The sequence below is a fragment of the Pleuronectes platessa genome, chromosome 14 (genome assembly GCF_947347685.1).
Source record: "Pleuronectes platessa chromosome 14, fPlePla1.1, whole genome shotgun sequence".
NCBI classification, from domain to species: Eukaryota; Metazoa; Chordata; class Actinopteri; order Pleuronectiformes; family Pleuronectidae; genus Pleuronectes; species Pleuronectes platessa.
The window spans coordinates 15,372,384-15,384,440 of record NC_070639.1 but is presented as its reverse complement, the minus strand read 5'-3'; positions in this window follow the sequence as shown (position 1 = coordinate 15,384,440).

Genomic DNA, 12,057 nt, shown 5'->3' with positions numbered 1-12,057 from the left:
TTCAAATGTTGATATGGCCTTCACAACAGGGACGTGTGTGTATCCTGCTGTCATCATCCTGCCCACGGTAACTGTTACTTTACAGTTCTGGTTTCATTCAATCTTGGTCTTTATTTACTGTAATTGTGTGCGAACACAGTCAAATTGCCAAGATTATGTTTTATCTTAATGATGTAATGTTTATCATCTTTACATCGTTATTAATACCCTGCTTGTTCCCTGCTCTAAAGTGCAAAAATAAAGACACAAATTGTGGTAAACCCAGAAATTCACACTAAGTGCGGCTTCAGCTGGCGGAAGATTCAATCGACTCTCTTGGAGGCAGGCGAGTGAGACACATGCATACAAAGCACAAAAGACTACTGCTCAGGCATTCCCTCTGGCAAACACAGCCATAACAGTGAGGGTTATTATCTGTGACAGGCTGCCACTGACCAATGGTGCCCTGTCGTCGGCTGTCTGACTTGTACCTGGTGGCACAAAAAGAAACACCTCTCTCCTCAGCCCGATCTGTTGCCTCACAGAGCCAGCAAATGGAGCAGGACATCGACTGTGGCTGCCTTCACGCTTAACGTGTACACGAGTGACTCGGCTAACTGATTAAACTGATAAGTTGATACTGTTTCCTGGTTGTGGCGATTGGACGCGTCAAAATCCTGACGCCGGTAGCGGTGGCGCCTGTGCCAACTTTGTAGTGGTTTTACAAGGGTATGCCGCTGGTGCGTACAGGTGAGCCTATATTCAACTCCCCCTCAGTTCCACATCAAAGACTAATAATGCTGCACTCCCTCACCCCCACCCTGCCTCTCTCTCTCTCTCTCTCTCTCTCCCTCTCTCTCTCTCTCTCTCCCCCCTGGTCATCCACCTCGGCCCGTCAGGCAGCTGTAGCCTGTAATTGGGAGTGGAGCCTTACAGGCCGTGTAGTGGACGGCTCAGCGGAGACTGCAAGAGTCAATTACCGGAGCTGACAGTGCCGCGGAGAGAAAGGTACACCAGACACACTGTAGCAATCTGTCTGAGCAGGATGAAGGAGACAGAGGGTGTGTGCTAATGTGACACCAACCCGCTACGTGTCTCACCTCGTGGTAACACCGACAGCTGTGGCGTATTACTTACGTGCAGTGTTTTGGAGACATGGCCCTGAAAGGCTGAAGCTGCTAACATATGGCCGTTCCTGTCAGAAAAGTCGATTAGCTCCAACACTGCTGACTAACACATTGATTCGAACATGACTCATCATTGCATATGTGTGTTTTTTTTTCCTCTTTTCACACGACATGTTTTTCGGTGTTCGACAGGAGACAACAGGTATTTGATAGAATTTTAAAAAACGGATTCTCAGTGCTGCTGCTCCCTCGTCTGCAGATGATTGAAACAGTGGCGTCATTTCAATCAAAGACGATCCCAGGAACCCCGGCTTCATTTTGCTCCCATCACAGCTGACAGAACTTGATTCATGAGGTCTTCATTCTCCACGCTCTCAGACAGGAATGTGAATGTGAAGCTTGGCTCTCGCCGGTCGCTCTGACGTCTTCTTCCCCCGTCTAGATTCTGCTCCTTTCCTGGTGCTGTGTCTCAGTTCATGTGAGACTCCTCAGCAGGGTGTCTTTATTTAATTCTACCTTACCTTGTTTTCGGCTAGACAACACATTTATTGTGGAGACAATGCAAAAAGAATGTTTATTCAGACTTTCAGATGGTGCAGAGCTTTCAGTTCCATCAAATCCTCAGTGAACATCCAACCGTTTATCTGGATCAAAGATATAAAAATGGTCCACTGGACCAAAGCGCTATCATTTCATCACTGACAACAACAGCCTCACGTTGCACTGTAATTGTTTATTTATTCTGTGTGGTGTTAGGATTTGTGCAAGCAAGCCCTTGGGTCTATTGGTTTCTATTTGTTTTATATTCTCTTTTAAATGTTGCCATGTTCTGAGAGACTGAACACACGTTGTCATCTTTCTTACATGACTGGTTTTTCCTCTGTTGTGCCAATGATACATCACCTTTTAACTTTAATGAAACTTTAATGATGTGCCGGAGCTGCGGCTTGCATGCAACACCACAAATGCATTCAGCAGAAATTGAAAATCAGTCGGGGTAATTAAACAGAGTGATTCAAGAACGCTAGGGAGCACACAGGTAACGTCGATTAGCAACCGATCGGCTGTTCCCCCGACCTTACATCTGATTTCTGAAGACAACGATTGGTGAAAGGAGCAAGCGTCTGTTGTTTATGGGTCGCTGACTCGATTGTTACCGGCTGATCTGCTGGAAAACCTATTCATCCTGCACCAATTTAAATTAAATGTTTAAATGTTGCCTTTACAACTTATATTTGGATATGGTTTAAACCAAAACAACTTTTATATTAACGTTTTTGAAATATCACATTGGATCAAAGTTGGACAAATGTTGAAGTTGTTAGCAACCTCTCCTCGCAGCCAGAAGGTTTCAGCTGCGATCCTCCGGGGCGGCCAGGGCCTTTCTGCGTAAACACGTTCTCTCCGTGTCTGCGTGGGTTTTCTCCGGCTTCCATTTACAACCCAAAGACGTTCAGCTTAAGTTAAGTGAAAACTCTCAATTGTCCTCGGGTGAGTGATTGTCTCTGTATGTGCTGGCGAGCCATGGTGCAGCATGTCTAAACACCCAATGTTTGCTGGGACTGAAGATCGATTGAAGAAACCTCCTAAGTATTGGCTGTATTGATAATAGATGGTTGGGAATATTAGATTAAGATGTTTGGTAAATGTTATCTAACATCAGAAAGTGGTTTATCTCTATGAACCGATTGTGCATGTGGATATGCAAAATATGTAGGTGAGAGAAAATCTTTTGGAGTGGGAAGTCTTCTGGTTTGTCCTTATCTGTTGGACTCTTTCCCCCCTCCCTTTGTCTTTTGTGTTTATGGGTTTGAGTCTCTCTCTCTCTCTCTCTCTCTCTCTCTCTTGACCAATCACGTTTGAGCGAGCTTTGGTTGCCTGCAGGTAAACAGTCCATGTGAAGAGCTAAAGACATTGAAATGCACTGGCTGTCAGCTTTTTAATTTATCTACATTCATATGCAGATAGCTGTTGATTAGCGATTAGTACAAATGTTTTCTGGACCTAAAACAACTGAAAAAAGTAACAGTGTTTGGAGAAACATGCGACCCATCCGATGAAGAAACCAGTCAGACTGTTAATGGTGAACAGAAGAGAGAGTCTTGGCCCTGATTTCCACTGTCTGCACCGGAAGTCTCCAAATATTGCCTGTTTCCCCCTGAGGCAAATCAGACATTAGCCGATTGGCTGCGAGATTGCAAAGCACGTGACTTGACCCACATACAACTTAAAAATATGTCCCTGCTCACAACAATACCACATTTGGTGGCATTTCTCTTGTAGAGTTATTTTACTGTTTGGGTGGATGAGATGAATTGTTCTGTCGTAACCACGAGGTGTGATTAACTAAGAGTCGTAGCATTATGCAGTCAGTAACCAACGAGCTGATATGTCGGTTTTTATGACAAATATATGCACAGGGATCCTTCGATTTGCATATTGCAGCGAGCAATCAGAGTCTGTGCAGGAACGTGAACTCATTTATTTTTCACAGTGAGGTGCTGCTGTCAGGACTGGGGAAGCTTTGCCTCGTGAAATCTGCTAAACTACTGTTTTAATATGATAATGGGTAAAGTAAATGTGGGGCGACTGGAGTCCTGTGTGAGCACCGGTTTCTACAATACAGTGCTAGCTGGAAATGTATCCTTGCATTCATGAGTCCTGTGGGTTTTGATTGTGTGGGAAGAGGTGTGTAGGGAGCCATCAAACTGTGTGGTCTTCGCACACAGTGACTGATTAAACACGATTCATAGTGGGAATTTCTTGACTAATTTGAATTTCACTATATTCAACATTGATACTGAACTTTTGATGCCTCTTAACTTCTCTATTTTAATACTCTGCATGACAATATATCTCAGATAGATAAGTAGTGACACTGATCAGATTAGCTTTGCCGCAGCCCAGGAATGATCTCACCAGGATTAAGAATAGTGGAACGTGATGAACGGATTACCTGAACACCTCCATTGCTCCAACCATTAATCAGATTATCCGTGTACGATCCCACTGTTCCCCGCTAATATGTCAGAATCCAGCAGGCAGCTTGCGGCTAAAGTGAAATTGAAAAGAGTTTAAGGGTTCAGTGTGTAGAATTGAGTGACATCTAGTGGTGAAGTTGCATGTTGCAGCTGAATACCCCTCACCTCACCCTCTCCTTCCAAACATTGAAGAGAACCTGTTGAAGTCTTCAGTTGTCATAAAAACTCAAAAGGTGTTTATTTTGTCCAGTCGGGGCTACTGTAAAAACCATGGCAGCCTTCCGATGTAAATATTAAGTGTTTAAATATAAAGGGTCATTCTAAGGTAAAGAAAACAACAATTTGTACAATTTAGATGAAACACACAATAGATCCCTTTCACCTAAATCTTACACACTGGACCTTTAAAGTACTTTTGTAAATGGGATGATGTAATGATCGTTTTTTAGTTTAAAGTTTTGTCTTTACTTAAGAATCAGATGTTTAAGTAGGAGACATCTGCTCAAGTGGCATCAGATGTGGGTTGTGACACAGTCTGACGCACACGTGCACAGTTTGCACACACACACAACCATTGTGGGTACAGAGGGGGAGTCGAGTGAACGTGAGAAGGTTTCACTTGTCTCCACAGTTCACCCTCCAGGTTGTGTAGCAGGGAAATGGTGGTCCAGAGACTGTAAACGGGCCCAAAAAGTTTCCAACGAGCTTTCCGTGGTTATCGAACGCACGCTGGTGTAAGTGTGATTTCTCTCGACAGAGACATTCAGTGATGTGGTCAACTTTTTACCTCTGTTACTTTTCACACCTCTAGAGAAAAGTGGTGGGTGTGTGGTGGCAAGACATCTGACACTTCGGGAAAGGCGGACTGCTATTTCAAATAATAATTACCAGTTTGAAAACACGTGTAGGAAGATGAGTGGGTTTTTTATGTTGCTTTATGAAGTGTGAGAGGTGCCTGCGCTGCCAGGTGAGCTTGTGGACACCCGTGATGTTTTTTAATTGTTAATTATCACCTTAGAGATTTTTTCAAGAATATTGTGTGATATGCAAAGCTATAATAATTCAAATCTGGTTTAATTCAAATTAGTCTACAGTTTTTTTTTTTTAATAAACTTGATATAAGCTTCATTACTTGTTTTTTTCATGTTCATCACATCTTACACACAGTCATTTCTGACTTTGCTAAGAGTCAAAACTAAAACGTTGTGCATGGTAAACACTAAGCGTGACTCCCTCCCAAGCAAAGTCAGACAGCAAATGGTTTCCTCCACGGGTCTTTAATGAAGTCTTGTTCTCCACATCAAACCGTGAAAACTGCGCCACACACGGCAACAAAAGACACACATACAGCGTTAGCTAACTAGCAAAACACAGTATCAATAATTACAGTTAAAGTTCAAATAAATAACAAACAAAATACCTCGTTGGCTGCATGCTCTTGAAAAGGAATCTTCTTATCTTTTCTTACTTAAACTCTTAGACATGCGCGTAACTACATCTGCCTGCTTCTCCGTGTCTCTTCTTCGTGTTACTTCTCCGTGTTTCTTCTAGAAGGTTCTTCTCAAACATGCAGCTCAGTGGAGGCTTCAAAATAAAAGTCTTATCTCTAATTACAGCAATGATATATACAAATACAAAATAAACATTAGAAACCTTTATAACATATTACATTAATATAGTGGCAACAGTTACACTAAGCGTGTTAACATTCTTACTGTGAGCATGTTAGCACACTGACAGGAGATGATACACTCTTTTCTTAATTGGTTACCTTTTTTCTTTAATTTCAGACCTAATTCCACATACGTATATCACACATGTGCTACTGTAATATTTAATCCTATGTTTCCTGAACAGCAGTGTGTCATCCCGTTGGTAATGTCCTCGTTCATAAGAGTTCATTGGTCTCATTTAGGCCCACGACTAACCAGTGGAGCCCTCTGAGGTCATTTTGCCACATATGAGCTGTGACCAATCGGATTCACCGTGCTCGTGTAATGACATCGCTCATCCCATGCCCTTGAGCTACTGCCGCTGACTTGTGCGTGGCAAATGAGATTTTTCTCCAACCTCTCGAAATACATTTCCCCTCCGCTGTGTCGCCGATCTGATAACATTGTAGAGGAAAATTTATGTCAAGCCCTTGATGGAGCTAAATGTAAATGTCTTTTTGAGGCCGTGTCGAATTGGGGGTTTGTTGTTTATCTGTCTGAGTTGAATAAAAGGTTTTTATTGTTTTGTTTTTTTCTGACCCCAAAACCTTCATCTACACATTTACAAGCCGCAGTGGTTCATTTGTCACAACCCTCTCCTCTCATTGTGACGGGGAGAGCAGACGCATAAATATGTCTTAAACTACTGGATCCCATTAGCGGAGTGCTGTGTTGCTGGAGTGCCATTACAGCTGCTGCTCTTTGAGGTGGAAAGCAGTGATCAACAGAAATGAAAAGGCTGCACTGTCAACAGAGGGCTCAGACGAATCCGGGACAAAGTAATGAACACTGCCAGAGCTGCGTGACAGAGGGGCGAGGTGAGACACTCTGCTGTGGCCGGACTCCAAGGTCCCCCCCCCCCCCCCCCCCCCCCCCCCCCCCTTTCAACAAACAAAAAGAAAATGCTCATGACAAAGAGTGGGCGGTCACCTCATGTTTTTAAAAATTGAAGAGCTTCTTGACCTTGGTCGTGATTAACTGTCTGCCTGCTGCCTCCGCATGGTAATTCGGTCTGTTTGCTATCCGAGCCTCCAGCTGGATCTGTTGCGGGGCACTGCGGCCGTGATTATAAATCCTAATAGTAAACGGTGAGATCCAGAGAGTTCTTCTGGGCGTGACAATGAGACCGCGTGTGACTGGGGGGGGGGGGGGGTGTGATGTAGTTCACCCTGACGTACGGATGATATGTCTCCAAGTAACCCCTTCTCTAATCTGTGAAGCAATTTTTCAAAAGGTCAAGGATGACTGACTTGTGTCGGTGCAGAGCGTGTGTGCAGGTGTGAGCTCCGGGGCCCGCACACAACCCGCGCGTTTGCACAATTTGGAGTGCACATTCACAACAACAAACGGCTTTAATGAAAGGGGGGGGGGGCAGGGGTTTGAAACAGGTACGCTTTGCAGGCAGATGAACTCTGTGTGCGCCGAATGTTTTCACAGTGTCTGTATTGCCTCGGTTGCTGTTCTGCAATTTCACAGCTCAGGGTCTACATGCACGGCGAGAATAAATTAAACAGTCTATTGAGCCGACTTTGTCTGCATCCAATTTTAAAATGAATTGCAAGCGATGAAAATGTAATCAAACGGCACCAAATAAACGTCAGAGGACAACAAGTTTTGTGCAGAGCCCTAACCCTCACTGTACAAATTGAGCAATAAATGTATAAATAATTGAGTGTTAAATAGTTGAACCTTAATCTTACAGCACTTTCCCCACCCCATTTATGGATTCTGCTTGCACCAAGACAGATGCTGATTGTACACTCGTATCCGTGCTCTAAAGGGGGTATACACAGTTATATAATATGTGTACTAGATACATAATGGAGGTTACCCTTATGTATCTAGTACCCATGTAAACAGCAAGAAGTACTCTTCGTTGTGTATGGCTGAATGATATGATAAAGCAAAAGAAACCTCTGTGATACAGCCTAACAAATGAGAACCGGATGGGAAATCAACAGTTTACACTCTACTTACAGTTCTGGAGATAAGTATCCAGTTTAAGGTAGATTTGTTATATTGCATAATTTTGCAAAATATTCATGAAAAATTGAAGTTGGAGATTAAATGCACAGAGATCCAGTGCAGTAAATAATGTCTTTTTGGATGAGAAAATTTGTATTGTTCGCATCAACGTATCCATGCCTCACTTGCCCTGATCCTCATGTTCCATCATTTATCTTTATTGTATCTATAAACCACACTCATTCATTATTATTAGCATCTTTTAATGCTTTGACATTAGCATCATCATCTTCTTTCTCCTGCTGCGTAGTTTAAAAACTTGCCACCATGATGTCATTGATGTTAGCATCTGTGTTAGCGCAGCATGACAGAGCTGCTTGCTTGGCTGCAGACTCTCTTCCACTTTAATGAGCTCACCACCTGAAAGGTGTTTTACTTTCAGATGATCATTTCAGGAGTTCCTGAGTTACCTGCACGTTCATGCAATCATACAATATGTCAACCATGAAGCAGCATGCAGAGCCAGGTCAGGAGCTTCATGTTCAGATCAAATGTCGGAATGGGAAAAGAAATTATGATCTCAGATACTTTGACTGACAGGCTGGTTTGAGGGTTTCTGAAAGTGCTGATCTCCTGGAATTTTCAAACACAACAGTTTCTAGACTATTTTTACTCTGAATGGTGCGAAAGAATCCTGTGAGGATGGAAAGCACCTTGTTAAAGAGAGGTGACAGGTTTTTCACAGGTTGAACCTTGGAGTTCCACTGCTGTCGGCCAAGACCAGAAATCTGAGACGGAAATACGAGGCCTGGTCTGATGAATCTGGATTTCTGCTAAGGAAAGAGTGCTGACTAAGAAGAGAGCACACAGCGACTAAATCCATACACTTGTAGCCTGTTCATTTTCACAGTGAATTTATCAGTTTACAAAGGAGTACATGGCCTCTCACCTGAATACCTGGCAGAGATGCTTTTTGGTTTAGGAACCAGGGAGGCCCCTCAGATCCTTTTAGCTGTTCCCCAGAGAAGAACAAAACCATTTGGTGATGCTGCTTTCAGCCATTAGGCTTCAAGATGATGGAACAGTCTTTCAGGCCTATACTAAAAACCATCTTTTCAGCCAGGCTTTCATGTTGTCTGTTATATTTTTAAGGGCTTTTTATATGTAATGAACTCTATTTTTGGGGGTATTTTATCATTTCATTCTTCTTATTATTGATTATGTCTTGTTTAATTAACATTTTATTGTTTTATCATCATTTACGTTGTGATCTTTTACAACGTATTAATTATTTTACCTTCTGTCAATCGCTTGTCAAGCTCTTTGAATGACAAGTGATTTGTTTGATACATAATTCAAGTTTGATTCAACAGAAAAAGTAACCAATCACCAAGCTGACGTTTGTACTGAGGGGTTACAGCTTCAAACATTTTGCAGAGAATTTCTTTTTGTACTGTTGAGTCCAAACCGCCTCTGGTGAGGTGCTGCCTCACATTCAAGGTGTCATTCATGTATGACCTCACAAGTGTTGTCAAATAAAACAGCCACCTGCTGCGATGCTGTGTCTGCCGTGTTTGCTACAACTCAAGAAAAATGTGTATTGAACATTTTGCTTTTACAGGAGTTATTACAATTCATGAAGCATTATAAATCCGCACAGTGATGCACTTATGGTTCTGAAGCTCTCTCTCCTTCTCTGAAATTCTGCAGCCATGTTCCTACTGTGTGCATAGAGCCTAGTGGGTGGAGCCATAACAGAAATACACTGGCACTGAATATCTCCACAGAGTAAACAGAGGGTCGACCAGTTTCCATTGAAACTAGTACCACATCATTAAATCACATCTTTTAATTGTGTTTGGACGACTACAGCAGCTCCAGTTGTGTTTTCTTGTAATTGCACCTTGTTGTAACTTTATTCTTTTGTTTATGTGTATCTTTCCCAGTCATTTTCCTATTTAGCAATGGCTAAATGTTGCTTTCAAACTTTTTCAAAACGTTTTTCTGCTACTTTCTCTCATAGACATATTCTTTGTTCTATTATATTTAGTACTTTACTGCATAATCTAGGACTTCATTATGTATCATTTTCTTAAGGAGTATGTACAGCTTTCTTACATTTTATATTTATTACACTCTATTTTGAGCTCTTTTAATTCTTCGTATCTGCTTTATTCCTACTTCGCTCATCCATCCATCCATCTTTCTATCTATCCATCCATCCATCTAGATCTAAATGTGTTCCCTAGCCACTACCCAAGACTTCACTATCACATCTGAACGTCTAAACCTAACTCTAACTAACCTTCCCTCAAGCTGACCATGAGTCTTAACCTCTTTGCAGCCATTTAAACTTCCCAGGGTCCTTCACTTTGATCACCACAAACCTGTCGGACCCCACATGTGAAGTCCCAGTCTCAAGGTGTCTCATACGGACGCTTGGTCACGACCCCTTGGCGTCATTTGGATTTCCAATGCTCTCTGCTGCATTGAAAGAGTCGTGACAAGTTAGCTTTAAGCTAGCTCTGGTACAATGCCTCAAATGGCAACATTTATGTTTATTATTATGATTGTACATGGTCCCTTTACAAATTACAATAAATAACCAAGACTATAACCTTGTCTTTACCAATGAGCTTTTGTTTTCTAAACCTAATCACACACAGGACTCCGGATACAAACCCAGGTTTCTGGTCTGACTGTTGTGTGCAACCATGATGCAAATCTCAGAGCTGGCCAACTCCTTTCAAAAGAGCGTTCAGACTAAAATTATGTTTTAAGTTTGCTCCGCTGGTTCTACTCCGCTAATCAAAGACCTTCTTTACCCCCCCCCCACACACACACACACACAGTCACGATCCTAAACCCAGGATGCTTAATGGCCTTGCACTACCTGAATGCGTTATACACTGCTTGTTTAAGTAGAAATGTTTGATAGAACACCAGTGCCCTCTGTCAGCCTCAGCCAGGATTTCACATATTTCATGTTCTCTCCTGCAGGTTAAATAGGCTTCTAGGTAATTTCTCATAGTCTTATGAGGACGTAGCATTTTTATTCTAAGTCTATTGCATTGTTGCTTTCTCTCATGACAACAACACTGTGGTAAACATTGAAGCATATTTTCTTTCATTAAATCATATATTGATAAATACTGTTTGATTTTTGAGTTTGCTCTAAAAAAGGCCTGTCACAGCCCTGTCTTAACTTGAAACGAAAACAAATCTGTGATTAAGTGACAGAGTTCCTCTAAATGACAGAGCTCCTCAGTCAACAGTTCTTCTCTTAACCTTTGGTGAGCATCATTTGAAACCACATTTAACGTAAAACCGTCTCAGTTTAAATGACACTGTAAATATTCTTCTTTTTATTTGTTTCAAACCGAACCAGCTCATGCTCTTAATATTACATTTAACAAAAGAAAATCAGGATTGTGTAAATCAAGCCTGATACAAATGTTTTTGAGAGATGAATTTTCAGTTGTAGTTGTAGGGACACGACAAGTCGCCACATGTTCGTGATAAGGAAACCTGTGGGTGTGCAGGCAGTGTGAGGTGAAAAGGTCTCGAGGCACCTTCTAGTCTTTGTTCTTGTGTGTGAAACTGAAAATGGCTTTCTACTTTCTGTAATCTCTGTTTGCCTGTTTTCTTCTCCACTAAATTAAACAGTGACAACGTGAGCTATATGAGCAGTTGCACATATACTCATTGCCATGTTCACACTTTTGACTGATGCAAGTTTGTGTTACTGTTGCAAATGTCATCTCTGATCTGCAACCTACTGAACTAAGAACTGTACATCTTTTTTAGGGTCTGCAGTCGCTTGTACTTTGTGTCAAACTGGAGTCAATAAATTGACAAAAAACAACACAAGAGTAAAAGTAAATTTTATAATGTTGTAGTTTGAAATTTAGATTTTTCCCGCAGAACATTATTATGTCGGTGACTTTTAAGACGGATGATTGATGGCTACATTTCAGGTCAAGTCACACATGTATTCCACTATTCTGGTAAACTATGAAATGCCTGTCATGGGATTTCATGGTTGATAGTGTTTTTTCTGTGTTTTTCTAGCTTCTAAACACGGTTAAGCTGTTGAACCAGTTTTCTCACATGTGAATGTCGTTGGGTTTCATGGGACTAAACAGGTGAGACATCAACTTTCTATTCCTAAATGTAAGAACTGTAGTGAAGGATAGATGGATATTTGGATAGATTATTGGATGGATAGATTAGTAGATGGAAAGGTCAAATAATAGTTCCATAGATCCATTTTTAAAACTCTAAAGTTGTTTA